This window comes from Orcinus orca, chromosome 5 (genome assembly GCF_937001465.1).
Source record: "Orcinus orca chromosome 5, mOrcOrc1.1, whole genome shotgun sequence".
NCBI lineage: Eukaryota > Metazoa > Chordata > Mammalia > Artiodactyla > Delphinidae > Orcinus > Orcinus orca.
Genome location: NC_064563.1, coordinates 61,561,299 through 61,581,450, shown reverse-complemented (window position 1 = coordinate 61,581,450; position 20,152 = coordinate 61,561,299). Strand labels below are relative to the sequence as shown.

Sequence of the window (20,152 nt, the reverse complement as noted above, 5' to 3'; positions counted from 1 at the left end):
CACAAAAAGATACTCAAGCTTGCTAATCACCAGAGAAATGTGAATTAAAACCACAATGAGATACCACCTCACTACTGGCAGAATGGCTATCATCAAAAAGACCATAAATAACAAAAGTTGGTGAGGATGTGGAGTAAAGGGAACCCTTGTACACTGTTGGTGGGAATGTTAACTGGTGCTGCCACTGTGGAAAACAGTATGGAGGTTCCTCAAAAAACTAAAAATAGAACTACCATATGATCCAACAATTCCACTCCTAGATATACAGCCAAAGAAAACAAAAACACTAGTTCAAAAAGATACAAGCACCCTAACGTTCATAGCAGCATTATTTACAACTGCCAAGATATGGAAGCAACCTAAGTGTCCACCAACAGATAAACAGATAAAGAAGATGTGGTATATATGTATACAATGGAATATTACTCAGCTATTAAAAAGAATGAAATTTTGCCATCTGCAACAAAACTGATGAACCTCAAGAGTATTATGCTTAGTAAAATAAATCAGACAGAGAAAGACAAATACTGTATGTAATCACTTACATGTGGAATCTAAAAATTAAATGAGTGAATATAACAGAAAAAAAACCACACTCACAAAAATTGAGAACAAACCAGTGGTTACCAGCGGGGAGAGGGAAGTGGAGGGAAAATATAGAGGTGGGAGATTAAGAGGTACAAATTAATAAGTATAAAATAAATAGGCTACAAGGATATGTTGCACAGCATACGGGAGAAAGCCAATATATATATATTTTTTTACATCTTTATTGGAGTATAATTGCTTTACAATGGTGTGTTAGTTTCTGCTTTATAACAAAGTGAATCAGTTATACATATACATATGTTCCCATATCTCTTCCCTCTTGTGTCTCCCTCCCTCCCACCCTCCCTATCCCACCCCTCTAGGTGGTCACAAAGCACCAAGCTGATCTCCCTGTGCTATGTGGCTGCTTCCCACTAGCTATCTATTTTACGTTTGGTAGTGTATATATGTCCATGACACTCTCTCACTTTGTCACAGCTTGCCCTTCCCCCTCCCCAAATCTTCAACTCCATTCTCTAGTAGGTCTGTGTCTTTATTCCTGTCTTACCTCTAGGTTCTTCATGACATTTTTTTCCTTAAATTCCATATATATATGTGTTAGCATACGGTATTTGTCTTTCTGTTTCTGATTTACTTCACTCTGTATGACAGACTCTAGGCCCATCCACCTCATTACAAATAGCTCAATTTCATTTCTTTTTATGGCTGAGTAATATTCCATTGTATACATATGCCACATCTTCTTTATCCATTCATCTGATGGTGGACACTTAGGTTGTTTCCATCTCCAGGCTATTGTAAATAGAGCTGCAATGAACATTTTGGTACATGACTCTTTTTGAATTATGGTTTTCTCAGGGTATATGCCCAGTAGTGGGATTGCTGGGTCATATGGTAGTTCTATTTGTAGATTTTTAAGGAACCTCCACACTGTTCTCCATAGTGGCTGAACCAATTCACATTCCCACCAGCAGTGCAAGAGTGTTCCCTTTTCTCCACATCCTCTCCAGCATTTATTGTTTCTAGATCTTTTGATGATGACCATTCTGACTGGTGTGAGATGATATCTCATTGTAGTTTTGATTTGCATTTCTCTAATGATTAATGATATTGAGCATTCTTTCATGTGTTTGTTGGCAGTCCGTATATCTTCTTTGGAGAAATGTCTATTTATGTCTTCTGCCCATATATGGATTGGGTTGTTTGTTTTTTTGTTATAGAGCTACATGAGCTGCTTATAAAATTTGGAGATTAATCCTTTGTCAGTTGCTTCATTTGCAAATATTTTCTACCATTCTAAGGGTTGTCTTTTGGTCTTGTCTATGGTTTCCTTTGCTGTGCAAAAGCTTTGGAGTTTCATTAGGTCCCATTTGTTTATTTTTGTTTTTATTTCCATTTCTCTAGGAGGTGGGTCAAAAAGGATCTTGCTGTGACTTATGTCATAGAGTGTTCTGCCTATGTTTTCCTCTAAGGGTTTGATAGTTTCTGGCCTTACATTTAGGTCTTTAATCCATTTTGAGCTTATTTTTGTGTATGGTGTTAGGGAGTGATCTAATCTCATACTTTTACATGTACCTGCCCAGTTTTCCCAGCACCACTTACTGAAGAGGCTGTCCTTTCTCCACTGTACATTCCTGCCTTCTTTATCAAAGATAACGTGACCATATATGCGTGGGTTTATCTCTGGGCCTCCTAACCTGTTCCATTGATCTGTATTTCTGTTTTCGTGACACTACCATACTGTTTTGATTACTTTAGCTTTGTAGTATAGTCTGAAGTCAGGGAGCCTGATTACTCCATTTCCGTTTTTCATTCTCATGATTGCTTTGACTATTCAGGGTCTTTTGTGTTTCCATACAAATTGTGAAATTTCTTGCTCTAGTTCTGTGAAAAATGCCAGTGGTAGTTTGATAGGGATTACATTGAATCTGTAGATTCCTTTGGGTAGTAGAGTCATTTTCACAATGTTGATTCTTCCAATCCAAAAACATGGTATATCTCTCCATCTATTTGTACCACCTTTAATTTCTTTCATCAGTGTCTTATAATTTTCTGCATACAGGTCTTTTGTCTCCTTAGGTAGGTTTATTCCTAGGTATTTTATTCTTTTTGTTGCAGTGGTAAATGGGAGTGTTTCCTTAATTTCTCCTTCAGATTTTTCATCATCAGTGTATAGGAATGTGAGAGATTTCTGTGCATTTATTTTGTTTCCTGCTGCTTTACCAAATTCAATGATTAGCTCTAGCAGTTTTCTGGTAGCATCTTTAGGATTCTCTATGCATCATGTCATCTGCAAACAGTGACAGTTTTACTCCTTCTTTTCCAATTTGGATTCCTTTTATTTCTTTATCTTCTCTGATTGATGTGGCTAAAACTTCCAAAACTATGTTGAATAATAGTGGTGAGTGTGGGCACCTTTGTCTTGTTCCTGATCTTAGAAGAAATGGTTTCAGTTTTTCACCATTGAGAACGATGATGTGGGTTTGTCATATATGGCCTTTATTATGTTGAGGTAAGTTCTCTCTATGCCTACTTTCTCGAGGGTTTTTATCATAAATGGGTGTTGAATTTTGTCAACAGCATTTTCTGCAACAATTGAGATGATCATATGGTTTTTCTCCTTCAATTTGTTAATATGGTTTATCACACTGATTAATTTGAGTATATTGAAGTATCCTTGCATTCCTGGGATAAATCCCACTTGATCATGATGTATGATCCTTGTAATGTGCTGTTGAATTCTGTTTGCTAGTGTTTTACTGAGGATTTTTGCATCTATGTTCATCAGTGATATTGGCCTGTAGATTTCTTTCTTTGTGACATCCTTGTCTGGTTTTGGTATCAGGGTGATGGTGGCCTCGTATAATGAGTTTGGGAGTGTTCCTCCCTCTGCTATATTTTGGAAGAGTTTGAGAAGGATAGGCGTTAGTCTTCTCTAAATGTTGGATAGAATTTGCCTGTGAAGCCATCTGGTCCTGGGCTTTTGTTTGTTGGAAGATTTTTAATGACAGTTTCAATTTCAGTGCTTGTGACTGGTCTGTTCATATTTTCTATTTCTTCCAGATTCAGTCTTGGCAGGTTGTACATTTCTAATAATTTGTCCATTTCTTCCAGATTGTCCATTTTATTGGCATAGAGTTGCTTGTAGTAATCTCTCACGATCTTTTGTATTTCTGCAGTGTCATTGTTACTTCTCCTTTTTCATTTCTAATTCTATTGATTTGCGTCTTCTCCCTTTTTTTCTTGATAAGTCTGGCTAATGGTTTATCAACTTTGTTTATCTTCTCAAAGAACCAGTTTTTAGTTTTATTGATCTTTGCTATCATTTCCTTCATTTCTTTTTCATTTACCTCTGATCTGATTTTTATCATTTCTTTCATTCTGCTAACTTTGGGGGTTTTGTCTTCTTTCTTAAATTGCTTTAGGTGCAAGGTTAGGTTGTTTATTCGAGATGTTTCCTCTTTCTTAAGGTAGGATTGTATTGCTATGGAATTCCCTCTTAGAACTGCTTTTGCTGCACCCCATAGGTTTCGGGTTGTCGTGTCTCCATTGTCATTTGTTTCTAGGCATTTTTTGATTTCCTCTTTGCTTTCTTCAGTGATCTCTTGGTTATTAAGTAGTGTATTGTTCAGCCTCCAGGTGTTTGTATTTTTTACAGATCTTTTCCTGTAATTGATATCTAGTCTCATAGCGTTGTGGTCGGAAAAGATACTTGATACAGTTTCAATTTTATTAAATTTAGCAAGGCTTGATTTGTGACCCAAAATATAATCTATCCTGGAGAATGTTCCAAGAGCACTTCAGAAAAATATGTATTCTGTTGTTTTTGGATGGAATGTCCTATAAATATCAATTAAGTCCATCTTGTTTAATGTATCATTTAAAGCTTGTGTTTCCTTATTTATTTTCATTTTGGATGATCTGGCCATTGGTGATAGTGGGGTGTTAAAGTCCCCTACTATGAATGTGTTACTGTCGATTTCCCCTTTTATGGCTGTTAGTATTTGCCTTATGTATTCAGGTGCTCCTATGTTGGGTGCATAAATATTTACAATTGTATCTTCTTCTTGGATTGATCCCTTGATCATTATGTAGTGTCCTTCTTTGTCTCTTGTAATAGTCTTTATTTTAAAGTCTATTTTGTCTGATATAAGAATTGCTACTCCAGCTTTCTTCTGGTTTCCATTTGCATGGAATATCTTTTTCCGTCCCCTTACTTTCAGTCTGTATGTGTCTCTAGGTCTGAAGTGGGTCTCCTGTAGACAGCATATAAATGGGTCTTGTTTTTGTATCCATTCAGCCAATCTGTGTCTTTTGATGGGAGCATTTAGTCCATTTACATTTAAGGTAATTATCGATATGTATATTCCTCTTCCCATTTTCTTAATTGTTTTGGGTTCGTCATTGTAGGTGTTTTCCTTCTCTTGTGTTTCTTGCCTAGAGAAGTTCCTTTCGCATTTGTTTTAGAGCTGGTTTGGTGGTGCTGAACTCTCTCAGCTTTTGCTTGCCTGTAAAGATGTTAATTTCTCCATCAAATCTGAATGAGATCCTTGCTGGGTAGTGTAATCTTGGTTGCAGGTTTTTGTCCTTCATCACTTTAAATATGTCCTGCCAGTCCCTTCTGGCTTGCAGAGTTTCTGCTGAAAGATCAGCTGTTAACCTTATGGGGATTCCCTTGTGTGTTATTTGTTGTTTTTCCCTTGCTGCTTTTAATATGTTTTCTTTGTATTTAATTTTTGACAGTTTGATTAATATGTGTCTTGGCGTATTTCTCCTTGGCTCTATCCTGTATGGGAGTCTCTGTGCTTCCTCGACTTGATTAACTATTTCCTTTCCCATATTAGGGAAGTTTTCAACTATAATCTCTTCAAATATTTTCTCAGTCCCTTTCTTTTTCTCTTCTTCTTCTGGAACCCCTATAATTCGAATGTTGGTGCGTTTAATGTTGTCCCAGAGGTCTCTGAGACTGTCCTCAGTTCTTTTCATTCTTCTTTCTGCTCTACAGTAGTTATTTCCACTATTTTATCTTCCAGGTCACTTATCCGTTCTTCTGCCTCAGTGATTCTGCTATTGATCCCATCTAGAGTATTTTTAATTTCATTTATTTTGTTGTTCATCATTGCTTGTTTCATCTTTAGTTCTTCTAGGTCCTTGTTAAATGTTTCTTGCATTTTCTCTCTTCTATTTCCAAGATTTTGGATCATCTTTACTATTATTATTCTGAATGCTTTTTCAGGTAAACTGCCTATTTCCTCTTCATTTGTTAGGTCTGGTGGGTTTTTATCTTGCTCCTTCATCTGCTGTGTGTTTTTCTGTCTTCTCATTTTTCTTATCTTACTGTGTTTGGGGGTCTCCTTTTTGTAGGCTCCAGGTTTGTAGTTCCCGTTGTTTTTGGTGTCTGTCCCCAGGGGCTAAAGTTGGTTCAGTGGGTTGTGTAGGCTTCCTGGTGGAGGGGACTAGTGCCTGTGTTCTGGTGGATGAGGCTGGATCTTGTCTTTCTGGTGGGCAGGTCCACGTCTGGTGGTGTGTTTTGGGGTGTCTGTGGACTTATTATGATTTTTTAGGCAGCCTCTCTGCTAATGGGTGGGGTTGTGTTCGTGTCTTGCTAGTTGTTTGGCATAGGGTGTCCAGCACTGTAGCTTGCTGGTCGTTGAGTGAAGCTGGGTGCTGGTGTTGAGATGGAGATCTCTGGGAGATTTTCGCCATTTGATATTATGTGGAGCTGGCAGGTCTCTTGTGGACCAGTGTCCTGAAGTTGGCTCTCCCACCTCAGAGGCAAAGCGCTAACTGCTGGCTGCAGCACCAAGAGCCTTTCATCCACACGGCTCAGAATAAAAGGGAGAAAAAGTAGAAAGAAAGAAAGAAAGAAAGAAAAGAAAGAAAGAAAGAAAGAAAGAAAGAAAGAAAGAAAGAAAGAAAGAAAGAAAGAAAGAAAGAAAGAAAGAGGAAGGAAGAAGGGAGAGAGGGAGGTAGTGAGGGAGGGAGGAAGGAAGGAAGGAAGGAAAGAAAGAAAAAGAAAAGATAAAATAAAATAAAGTAAGACAAAATAAAATAGAGATATTAAAATAAAAAATAATTATTACGAAAAAAATTTTTAAGGAAAAAAATAAAATAAAGAACGGACGGATAGAACCCTAGGACAAATGGTGGAAGCAAAGCTATACAGAAAAAATCTCACACAGAAGCATACACATACACATTCACAAAAAGAGGAAAAAGGGAAAAAATAATAAATCTTGCTCTCAAAATCCACCTCCTCAAATTGGGATGATTCGTTGTCTATTCATGTATTCCACAGATTCAGGGTACATCACGTTTATTGTGGAGCTTTAATCCGCTGCTTCTGAGGCTGCTGCGAGAGATTTCCCTTTCTCTTCTTTGTTCACACAGCTCCTTGGGGTCAGCTTTGGATTTGGCCCCGCCTCTGCATGTAGGTCGCCGGAGGGCGTCTTTTCTTCGCTCAGACAGGACGGGGTTAAAGGAGCAGCTGCTTCGGGGGCTCTGGCTCACTCAGGCCGGAGGGAGGGAGGGGTACGGAGTGCAGGGCGAGTTTGCGGCAGCAGAGGCCAGCAGGACGTTGCACCAGCCTGAGGCGCGCCGTGCGTTCTCCCGGGGAAGTTGTCCCTGTATCACGGGACCCTGGCAGTGGCACGCTGCACAGGCTCCCCGGAAGGGGGTGTGGATAGTGACCTGTGCTCGCACACAGGCTTCTTGGTGGCGGCAGCAGCAGCCTTAGCGTCTCATGCCCGTCTCTGGGGTCCGCGCTTTTAGCCGCGGCTCACGCCTGTCTCTGGAGCTACTTTAAGCGGCGCTCTTAATCCCCTCTCCTCGCGCACCAGGAAACAAAGAGGGAAGAAAAAGTCTCTTGCCTCTTGGGCAGGTCCAGACTTTTCCCCGGACTCCCTCCCGGCTAGCCGTGGTGCACTAACCCCCTGCAGGCTGCGTTCAAGCCGCCAACCCCAGTCGTCTCCCTGCGCTCCGACTGAAGCCCGAGCCTCAGGTCCCAGCCCCGCCCGCCCCAGCGGGTGAGCAGACAAGCCTCTCGGGCTGGTGAATGCCGGTCGGCACCGATCCTCGGTGCGGGAATCTCTCCGCTTTGCCCTCCGCACCCCTGTTGCTGTGCTCTCCTCTGTGGCTCCGAAGCTTTTCCCCTCTGCCACCCGCAGTCTCCGCCCACGAAAGGACTTCCTAGTGTGTGGAAACCTTTTCTCCTTCACAGCTCCCTCCCACTGGTGTAAGTCCTGTCCCTATCCTTTTGTCTCTGTTTATTCTTTTTTTTTTGCCCTACCCAGGTACGTGGGGACTTCTTGCCTTTTGGGAGGTCTGAGGTCTTCTGCCAGCTTTCAGTAGGTGTTCTGTAGGAGTTGTTCCACTGTAGATGTATTTCTGGTGTATCTGTGGGGAGGAAGGTGATCTCCGCGGAGGAAGGTGATCTCCACGTCTTACTCTTCCGCCATCTTCCCCGGTGATCTCCACCAATATTTTATTATAACTTTAAATGGGGTATAGTCTAGAAAAATACTGAATCACTATGTTGTATACCTGAAACTAATTTAATATCATAAATCAACCATACTTCAACAAAAAAGAAAAAGGACATCTGAGGATTCTGAGATTCCAGGAGTGGACAGGGAAAAACAATCCATAGGAAGCTCAGACTAGGTGTGAAAAATGTACGTCCATTTACTTAATTCCCTTCTGTCCACTAAACCTTCATTCCGATCATGCTAAATTCCTATATGCTAACTTCTCTTAGGACTAGGTATGAAATAGAATTCAAATTCCCAGAGTGAGAATGAAACTTTAAAAAGTTGTAATAGAACAAAAAGCAAGCAGTAATGTCAAGAACCTTGTTAGAAAGGAACCTTACCGTTCACTCTCCAGAGAAAGGATTCATTAGTAAATCCTCAAAATGTACAGGGTTCAATTCAGTACAAAATGTTAAAGCCCCCAAATAAATCGATGAATATGACATGGTTAGTGCTCTCAAGTAGCATACAGATATTTATTAAGTGCTTACTATGTACTAGGCACTGTTCTAAATGCTTTCATGTATTCGGCATTTAACCTTCATTATAATATTATGATGTAGGTATTGCTATTATCCCTTTTCTACAAATGAGGAAATACGTATTAACCCAGAGAATATTTAACCCAGACAGGTTAAATAATTTGCCCTCAATTACAAAACTAGAAATTTTGACAGTCTTGCTTCAGAGCACATGCTCTTAGTCATTGTGACATATATTTAGGAAAAGAAAATTAAAGAAGCCTACATACACTGACCATATTTTGTGTATTTTCTAAGACTGTTCTGACTTCAAATATTCTGTACTGTTGTCAGATTACTTGCTCCCATTTTGGCTGGGGAAAAAAATTATTTGCAGGAGGAATGTACATAACAAATTTATATATCTGATATTTAGACTCAACAAAACACCATCACATGATACATTTAGCTGTGCTTCAGTCGTTGTTCATTACTACATCATTTAGCTGTATATTAGTAGTGTCTGTGAACAACACATGGCTGTAAAAAGAGCCATTTCACTGCATAGAAATAGTCAAAATTATTCACAGTGATTTTGAGGAAATCTTAAGTCCTACAATATCACTAAGAAATTTGAAAGTTGGTCACTTCTAGTGAAAACAAACTACCAGTCTCCGAACCATAAAATCACTAATATTATAAATTGCTTTGGATTTTACTACCATTGTAATTATCAAGACTAGTACAGAAACTGCTTTAATAAAGTCATGTTCAACTTTTACAACTGGTATATACTTAGAGAAAAAGAGTACGAATATCACTTTCATAAATACTTTAAGATGCTGCCTATCAAGGTCTCAACTGCAAATAATAGCCATTAGATTTTAAGGAAATCTTCATAGGAAAAATAACTTTAAAATGATGTTACTGCTAATACTTCAATAAGTATAAAAATGACAGTGTGAAAATACAATTTTTCCTTTCTTTGCGGTCATATATGATTTGATTTCAGATCGACTTTATAGTTGTGCCTAATTTCAATCTTTTTCCTGACAATTTTTCCCATTAATGCTGCTTTACTTTTGATCACATGCCCCATAAATTTATATTCCAGAAAGGCAGCTTATTTAGCAGAAAACTCCAAGGTTTTTGTACTTGTCAAGAAGTTAACCTCCTAAGGAAAAACCAAAAACACACACACAATTTACTTGCTTTTAGGCTAAAGGCAGTCAATTGTTTCAAAATGCAATAGTACTTTCAGGTCTAGACCTGCAGTAAGTCCATCAGAAAAGTACTTGGAAAAGCATGATCTGTCAAAGAAAAGCCACAGAAATCTGCTTAGCTTGTTGAAAAATGAGTACATACTCAAAATAACTCTAAATAATATCTCATTACCTGAACAGTTTGCTGGTTAAAAACTATTCAAAAGTTGAAGGTAATTTGAACATTCATAGAAACAACAAATCAGTAGCATACACACCATTGCTTTCTGACAAGGACAATTATTTTTGTCATCTTTTCATATATCTGTATATATCTGCAAAATAGAGGATACATCTAGAAAAAAGAGGGTTACTATGCCTCTGGAATTATGTTTCTAAGATTAGAACATATTTTCTGAAAACCATCTAGTGGGATGGGTTACCAAAGGAAAGTATGGAACATATTTTCCTAGAAGTCTTTAACTAAAGTAAAGATGGTTGCCAATGGCTATTAAGGGTGCTGTGACAGGTTTTCTGGCCTTCATAACCCTGGCAACTGGTGTGCAATGGATGATCTACTCTCAATGCCTGTCAGTCGCTTACTGGCAATGCCTTTGCCAGTAACCAAAATGGCCATGCCTGTACAACTTTGATCCTTCAAAGTCACTGAAGGTTTCAGAAACAAAGAAAGAAAATCTTTCCAGTCCATTCTTTTCTGATGGCAGCTTTTCTCTGTCACAGAATTTCACAAAGGGCCTTCAAATATGTGCACATTTATAAAAAGGCAGAAAAAAAGATTTTTGCTTCCGAAGATACAACAAACTGAGATAGGACCATCTTCCCTCTAGGGAGTGGCTTAACTTACTCTTCCCTGAAATCAGAAATAGGCTTTAGGACTTCCCTGGTGGTGCAGTGGTTAAGAATCTGCCTGCCAATGCAGGGGACACGGGTTCAATCCCTGGTCCGGGAAGATCCCACATGCCACGGAGCAACTAAGCCCGTGCACCACATCTACTGAGCCTGTGCTCTAGAGCCCGTGATCGCAACTACTGAAGCCCATGCGCCTAGGGCCTGTGCTCCACAACAAAAGAAGCCACTGCATTGAGAAGCCCATGCACCACAACGAAGAGTAGCCCCTGCTCGCCGCAACTAGAGAAAGCCCATGTGCAGCAACAAAGACCCAACACAGCCAAAAAAATAAATTAAAATATTAAAATAAAAAAAAAGAAAGAAACTTTAAAATGCTAGGAATCTCATAGCATTTTGGAACTGTAAAGAACCTTAGAAATTTTGCAGGTAAAGAAAAGTGCTAAAAGGTAAAGATCTAACGCCAAAGAGCTAGTTAATAGTTCAATATAGAACCTAGATTTTCAGACTCTTGACCCAATGTTCTTTTAGGACACGGCTTCTCCTAATCTATCAATCTTTGTTAAAAATGTCTACAAACATCAGTAGAAATATGCACTAGTTAACAACTTATAGAAATGTGTTTCCTATCTACTTCAAATCTATATTCAGTAAATGATCAACTAAGACTGACACAGCAATTTATATACTTTTCAGATAGTTTAAAATATATAGCTACTAATTGATAGAAAGATATGAAAAGTGTTTTGATTCCCAATTATGATTCTACTGCAAAAATATCACTTACTGATCACCTACTTTTGGGTACTATGCTACGTGCTGAGGATATAAGAATGAACACAAACATGGTCTCCTCCTGTTAAAAAATTTATGCTTAAAATTATCTTCATAATATTGCTTTAAATCTCTACAGTACTTTATAAGATGTATCTCTCCACTGAATCTTACTAACTCTTGGTGAGTATGGCAAGAGAGTTATGATCAGAACAGAATGATTCTATCCTAATGTAGCTTTTTTCACATCACAACACTGACTTATTTGGCTTCCACTACACAAATATTTAAAATCTGAAGTGTAGCAGATAAGTATGGCCTGTAAAAATTCTTACTTTTTTTTTCTTTTTAAATCCCACACTTATTTCAAATGGCAATGCTGGCCCTGATACAGAGACTCCTTTGTAACAATTCCAATTATATACTAAAAGTTACTAAAACTTAACCTCTTATAAATGAGTGCAATTTAGATAAACTGTCAAGCTAACTAGCAAAATGATACAGAAGAAATGAGTGTTTAATTGTCAGACCAAATATGAAATATGTTATTCTTGTACTAGGTATAAATTTAAAATAATGATTAATATGTACACATTTTCCCATGAATAATTTTATGCAATTTGGATCATTTAAATTATGTCATTAATTATATGAATTATTAGCAAGCAACATATTATAATTCCTATTGTATCATTGCAGAAAGAGAGGCAAAGATGTGATACAGTCTGCCTCCTCTCCCCCTTACACAAATACAAAGTAGCAGTTTGGGATTGGAATTTAGTTTTTCAGCCATCCAGACCACAGCACCATAATCCATACTAAAAACAGTTTCACTGTAAGAAATACTAAACTTGAAGAAAAACTCTAAACCACCACTTTTACTATAAATTTATAAACTTTTTGTTGAAGCATTTTAACTTTAAACTCCCCAAACTGTATAGTTGAGGAGAGGGAGAGAGAACATCTAAAAATTCCTTAACCAGCATCAACTGATTCATGTTAATAAAGGATTAAATGTGAATAATATAAATGTCTATAAAACGTTATCAGTATATCTAAGGTTGAATAACCTTTCTGAATGATGGAAATCTCCAGCCTTTAAATCGAATCCTCAGACTCCACTGTGTGTTCCCTCATGCTTCTTTTTTTACACCCTTAAGACTTCAGTTTCTCCTACCCGCTATTTTTAATTTTTATTACAGTACTTTCTCTAAAAAGATAATAAAGTTCACTTTAAACATAAACTTAAGGGAGAACTCAGACAAGTCAATTTGCTTTATACAAAAATAAGACTTGTATCCAGAAACTTCAGCAGAGATACTATTACATTGTATGTAAGGTAACTCTATTACCAAATAAATGAAGGTTAAAATAACCATATAAAATTAAGATACATGGCTCCCAAATAGAGAAAGATATCAATAACTTCAGTCTGCTGATATCTGTAACCACTTCTGATATTGAGAACAATATTCTGAAATTGGTCCTGACCAGAGGTATACTCCCTGTATCTCCTAGAAATTACTAAATAAATGTTCCTGAATTTTAAGGTCTGGCAAACAGAGGTTTCACCAAAATCTCTGGGTCTTCTTTTGTAAATCATCCTTAGTTTTAATCTGTCCATTCTTTTGGAATGGTCAAATCTGATTTTACTTATCTTTGGAGATGGCATAAGGTCATCAGTTTAGATTCTTCCTTCCTCCATATTATGTATTATGGATGTATAGATAGCTTGACACTTGCTATCCTGTCATGGTTCAAACTTCTAGGTATAATTCTTTCCCAAGCAGGTTGACTAACACCTGGATGTTTTGACAGTGGAATAAGGTTCTAAGAAAATGAAACTAAAAGCCACGTGGTTTTTGGTCCCTAGTCATATCTGTAGAGCTAGCAGTCAGCAAAGTGGAAAACAGGATTTATTACATAAACTGTCTTTTTTCTTATCTCAGATAAGTCCAATCATGAGATCTAACACCTTTTAAGGGGAAAGGAAATGAACATGTTTTAAACATCTGATCCAGGACAAAAACTTTCTTGGATCTATATTATCTCATTTAATTCAACAACAACAACAACAAGTCTGTTGAGTAGTAATTACTCCCATTATACACATTAGGAAATCTGTCCAAAGTAATCCTGCCAGTAAGTATAGAAGCCAGGTTTTGATCCAAGCAGGTTCAGATTTTCCAAAGTCAATATTTTTAGTACTCATAGGATTTTAAGGCAAGATCACTGAGTACCATGTAGAACATTCAGTACAATTCCTCTATGTTACAGATGAGGAAACTGAGGCCCCAAAAGATTGAGACTTGCCCAAGGTCACACACTTGTGGTGAGGCTGGGATTTGAATTCATATCTCCTGATTTCCAGCACAGTTCTGTGTATAATTATTTGTGTGTGTGTGTGTGTGTGTGTGTGTTTGAGGTTGAGTATCACTCTTGATATAATTTATATGTAATTTAGAACATCTCAACTGTCTCCAAATAAAATTCATATGTGTGGCAGGTGCAGGGATGTACATATTTAGTGACCAAAAATAATAAATGTGTTTGGCAAGAATAAAAGCTTAATTGGCATTTATAAATTATTACATGTTGTAAAGAAGTCTGTTGTCAATATATTTATTTATTCAGTGAATAACTGCCTATTATGTACTGGCTACTGTGCTTGGCAATGAGAATACAACTGTATATAAGATAGAGACCCTATCCTTCTCATGATTTACATCTTGATGGAGGATACCAACAAATAAATTGGCAATTACCAATGCAGTGAGTCAATGCTATGACAGAGGAGTACAAGATATTATGGGAACAGGAAGCAAGGGCACCTAACCCAGACTAGACTTTTCAAAGGAGTTGATATGAAAGAAGAGTAGGAGTCAGCCAGTTAAGGAAAGGGTATGAAATATGCAAATGTTTCAGGAAAAGCAAACAGCATTTGCACATGAAGCAGGAAAAGGCCAAGTGAGCTGTAGGAGGAGGAGGAAGAGATGAACCTAGAGAGAGAAGCAAGAAACAAATCATATAGGTCTTCGAAAGCAAGGGCTTTACAATCGTGTCTATTAGAATTACCTGGGGAACCTAAAAACAAATAAACAGATGTCTGGGGTCCCTTTCAGACCAATTAAATCAGAAACTCTAGGAATGAGACCCCGGCACTGATATTTTTAAAAAGCTAACTAGATGATTCTAATATGTGGCCAGGATCAAAAACCACTGTTTAAGCTATATGGGAAATTAAACATATACATTTATTACTGCAAATAAGGGAAAAGGTGATCTTAGTATCTCTGGGCCCTAGTTTCTTAACCTATTAAAAAGCAGGCTGGAGCAGGTTAGAGGTAGCATGATAAAATGAAAGAAGTCACAAAGCATTAGTTTTGTCAATGAGTTGTCACCTGACACCTGTCTGACCTTAGATTAAAATGTCATTTCTCAGAGACAGTAATACTGCCTTCTCTACAGGGCTGTTGTGTAGCTCAAGATAAATATATTTAATAAAATAGTTCAATAACTATGCTAATAAAATATAAACCATAGTTTTCCAAGATTTATGCTTCTAAAGTTGCACAATTTTAAAGATTATAAATATTTTCACCAGAGATAAAATCCTTTATGATGCTTAAGAAACACATTTCATTTAAAGAATCACCCCTACCTTGAAGTTCAAGATATTTAAATAATAGAGAACTGATCCTTTTAATACTATTTTAGTTTCTAAAGAGATCAAACGGGATTAAGTTAGCCCTTTGCAAATAAAGAGATCAACAGAGCAAAATGCCCTTTAAATGGTAATAGCTAATGTTAAAAATTCTTTATTCAGTAAAGGGCACTAATAAGGAAAGTTATACACAAAGTAAACTGTTTTAGGAAATGTATGATCTACCTTATCATATATGTATTTAATTTATAAATTTACTTTTTTTTTTAAGGGAATACTTATTTGGGATGGAGAGGATCTTCCCCTGACAGGAAGGAAGCTCTGCCTCAAGAAGGGCTGTTCCATCCAGAGCCAGGCAAAGCCACTGCTCTTTTATAGTCTCACTTTCACATATATCTTGCCCATGAGAATATACACTTTCACGTGGTAATTTGGGGGTTTAAGTACAGCATTTGTATTTAGTGTTATCTCTTTAATGCTCTACCCAATTTACTTAAAATTGAAAAAAAAAAACTTTAGACATATAAAAACACTTCTGCATTTATATGTGGTTCATTTTTAACTCTTCAACTGAAACTGATAGGAATGCCTTTCAAACTTTATATTCATAGTCAATGATAAACTATTAATATTCATTCACCTTCATTTCATGATGCTATTACTATCACGATGTGCTATCACTTCTTTCAATGACCTATTTTGTGATTTTAATAGGAAAGCACTCTATTTTACAATGATGAAAAACCCACAAGAAACTTTTGAAAAAAGTTATGGATGAAATTTAATTTTATCCAAAAACGTGAAATGAGAAAACTTAGAAAACAAAACAAAACACCAACACACACACACACACACACACAGGGCCCTCTTCAGATAATTTTGGCTGATGACACTGCAGAACAGTTAATCTGATAATTAAAATTTTCCAGGACATGTGATGTTTAGATAGAGATCTATGCTGTCAACCAGAATTCAATGCTTCAGTTAAAAAATGTTAAAACTTGAATACACAGACATATTAACAAATTCTTACATTGCAATTGCTTCTGGAGTCCATTAATAAATACGTGTTCTGATTTATACAAATTAAATTAGCAACATGGTATCTTAAGTATTTTGCAGGTCTTTCCTTAACAACACGCAATCCAGCAAATAAACAAATTTTGTACGGTGCAATGTAAGCAAATACCCAGAGAACCCATCTTCTGAGCAGGAAAACATGCGATCAGTACTGCCCACCGTAGTTCAAATGTGGCCGCAGTTAACTACCGACGACTTGAGTTACTAGGAGTTCACCTACCCAAGTTTTCTAGGGGTTCTCCCAGGCCTCACAAACTACGATTCAAAACATCATCTCGCAAACCCATGTCCTGCATGTGCACAAAGGCGCAGTGCTGGAATGAGGAAGCTTCACCAAACAAAATCACAACTCTACTTCACTAAAGGATATGTAGGCTGTTTTTACAGAGCCCCCTCTTGTTGCGCTCCCCTTACCCTTTATATAACTACGTAAACAGCTCCCCAATTACTGACATCCAAGAAAAGAGCTTTCGATTCCTAAGTCTGGTAACTAGCCACCATCACCACTATTCCTTTTGCATCCTAAAATAAACCCCTCAAACCGCGATCAAAACACACTGGCCGAACGTCTGGTGTTGACACAGCCCAATCCTGGGCGCTACCCTACCTTTCCGAGCCACTTAGGAGCTATGAAGCAGGCACCACATAATAGAATTAGTAAAGGCACAAATCACGAGACAACGTCTCAGGTCTATGAATGAAAGATCCAATACGTTTGACTGTCTCGGTTAAGACGAAAACAACAACTTCGAGAGGAAGGGTGGGAGGGGAACAGCAGGGTGGGGGGAGGTTTTCCTTCCAAGCCCCAGCCGGGCGATTTAAACCCAGTAAGAGGCAAACGCAGGGTCGCCGGGCTGGCGGGGCCGGAGTCCTCGGGCGTGACAGCCCCTCAGGAACAGCTCGCGGCTCGGCGCCGGAATCCCTCACGCCGCGGTGCTCGCGGGCCGGGTGGATGTGCAAGGGCGAGGGGGACCGAGCCACCGCGGCCGGGGCGGCGGCCCTGGGCGCACTTCCTCAGTCCTAGCCGCCCCATCCCCAAAAATGGGAGAGGAAGGAAACGAGGAGCGAGGCTGCGGCCAGAGGGAGAAAAGAGGGAGCGGCGAACCCTCGCCTCTGCATCTGGGTGAGGCCAGCAGCAGGCGGGGGAGAGGGAGCGGCGATCGCAGGCGAACTCCGATGCGGGCCGACGCTGAGAGAAACGACCGGCAGGCAGCCCCCGCCCAAGACGAGCACCCACCCGGCCCCATCCCGACCGCGCCCGCTCCCGGCCAGTCCGCGTTCTACTCACGCTTGGGGCTCCTCGAGGCTCCGCGGCTCTAACCGCATTGGGTCCCAGCCCCGCGGGCGGCGGCGGCGGCGGCGGCGCCGAGGGAGAGGTAAGCGGGCGGCACAGCCCCCGCCTCCCGGCCCCTCTCCCCCGCCGCTCCGGAGCTGCCCGGCCGGGCCCGAGCCCTGCCTCGCCGGCGGCCCCAGCCCCAGCGGCCCGGCGGCAGCAGCCCGAGACCTCAGCGGCCGCAGCGGCGGCACCGGAACTGCCGCTTTCTCCTTCTCGTTGCCTCTCCTCGCTAGCCCCAGCCACACGCCCCCGCCCCCGTCTCCTTTCTCTGTCACCCCTGTTTTTTTCCTTTTGTTTCCAGAATAAACTTTATTGGTCTCTTTTTCCGCTCACATCGTGTAAACAAACAACGAACTCTTCCCCACCCCCTCGACTCCCCCTCCTCGGGCAGAGGAGGTTAAGAGCTGAGGAGGGGCCGAGCCTACTATGCCCCGGAAGCAGATGAGCAAATGAAGGGAAGTGAAACTGCGGAGACCAGGAGTGGGAAGTGGGTAAATCGGGTAACAGTGTGCCAGTGCGCTTGCGCTTTGGTGTTGTTCCTGAAGGTGGGGTGGCGTTATGGGTGCTTTTCTGGCGCGCTGGTATTTAATGCTGTTGTCTTTTGCAGTAGTGAGGCTGTTTCGTCATCCTGTGGCGGCATATGTGTCGTACATCTGTTTCTACGAGCGAGAGTTACAGAGAGGAGTATTGGGAGGAAGCGGGTCCATTCACTTTTACGCCCGTAGAGGAAATGAGATTTTCTCTAGTTTAGGGGCGAGGGAAGGGGATGTGGTGGCTAACCGCCTCTGTCAGTGGCTAACCAGAATTGGATATCAATACTAGAAACAAGGCCTTTTACAAAACGTTGCTACGCGTCCTTCTGCCAACGTAAGGTTAAGTTATAGCCCATCCGGAAAGAGGAATGCACTGCCACATCCCACCGCAATTCTTTGACTCACTCGGGGAGACCTTTTGCAGGGGAGACCTTTTGCAATGTCCTTTTTTCCCCCAGATTTGAGTCAGCTTGTAGGATTCATTTCTGACTATTCAGAATACGTGCTTTTTTCGCGTAGCGCCCACGGAGACTGCAGAAAAGCCATTTCGGTTGCAGATTAGATGCAAGGTGTTTTGGTACTGCGTACCATAGAAACCTCTCTTTGCTTGAGAGTAATAGGATCTGTTGCCTTTTGAGATCACAACTGATAAGGATGCGCTTTTCTGCGTGTTTCTCCCCCTAGTGGCCTTTCATTGTATTGAAAAGGCGTAGGAACGGTGATAGTAGAAATCTGTGATACAAGTCCTCAAACTAGGGCTCTCCCTTGAATTTTAAGGAGCAGAGGACTTGGAAGTGACCCACTCTAGAGATGTTACAGTCCAACTTGTCATCCAGAGCAAAAAGCTAACCAATAACCAGTTTTTGCTGGAGCACACATCCATACCCAATCTTAAATAAGATCCATTCCTATATGTGGTCATAGTTTCATTTGACTGTATTTCTGTATTTACTGTGCTTTCTTTTCTTAAGCTCTTGTTTTCATCTCACATTTCAGGGGTCTAAGTTTATAAATATTTTTCTTGAACCAGTGTTTTTCAGCACTTTCAGAACACTGTGTTACTCAAGAGCAGGGAATTAAAAAAAAAAAAAAAAAAAGCAAGCGTAAGGCAGCATTTCCCATATTGTGTTTCCAGGCCCAGAGTTTAGTGAGATATTAATAGATAGTCCTTAGTGAGGAAAAATTATGCTAGGTATATAATTTTTCTAAAATTAATTTTTAATAGAAAAATGCTAATTAAATGATTTTTGTTATGTGATAATCTGCCTTTAAGAAACCATGTGTCACAGCAGAAAATGCCATAACTGGTACTTGAATGTATGATTACTCAGAGGTGCAGGATTAGCATTTACTGCCCAATTCACGATTGACGTATTTGATTTATTTGGTGACCATTGATCTGTCATGTGTTTTATCTTGCTTCCGAAGGTGTTTGCCCTGTAATTCAGTGTTTAGAATATGTTAGGCATCTGTATCAGCAGTCCCCAACCTTTTTGGCACCAGGGATGGGTTTCATGGAAGACAATTTTTCCATGGACTGGGGCAGGGGGGATGGTTTCAGGGTGATGCAAGTGCATAACATTTACTGTGCACTTTATTTCTATTATTATTACATTGCAATATATAATGAAATAATTATACAACTCACCATAATGCAGAATCAGTGGGTGGCTCTGAGCTTGTTTTCTTGCAACTAGATGGTCCCATCTGGGGGTGATGGGAGACAGTGACACCCGAAGTGTGTTGCTTATGTCCAGTCAACTCCGTAATCTTGTTTTGGTTGCTGTCACTGCAGAAAACCCTGTTTCACAAATATAGAATGTTGGAAATGGAAGCAGGCTTTTCAGGCAGTCTCAGGCTATTCTGCCCTGACTTTAAGCCAGAAAGTATGGAAATTTGAAGTTGTCTCAAACATACATTTTTTTCTTTTAATATCTTTATTGGAGTATAATTGCTTTACAATGGTGTGTTAGTTTCTGCTTTATAACAAAGTGAATCAGCTATAAATATACATATACCCCAATATCCCCTCCTTCTTGTGTCTCCCTTCCACCCTCCCTATCCCCCCGCAAGGTGGTCACAAAGCACCGAGCTGATCTTCCTGTGCTATGTGGCTGCTTCCCATTAGCTATCTATTTTACATTTGGTAGTGTATAT

General features: G+C 39.6%; 1 protein-coding gene across 2 annotated transcripts in view; it reads right to left on the bottom strand.

The window, feature by feature from the left end:
* The window catches only part of PIK3CA (phosphatidylinositol-4,5-bisphosphate 3-kinase catalytic subunit alpha), a 106,235-nt gene extending 88,683 nt beyond the window's left edge, over positions 1 to 17,552 (bottom strand). For both annotated transcript variants that reach the window (XR_004483628.2, XM_004270521.4), the window contains exon 1: positions 17,415 to 17,552. The gene's annotated coding sequence lies outside the window, so the exon portion shown is untranslated. The remainder of the gene's footprint in view (positions 1 to 17,414) is intronic.
* Between the last annotated feature and the right edge of the window lie 2,600 nt (positions 17,553 to 20,152).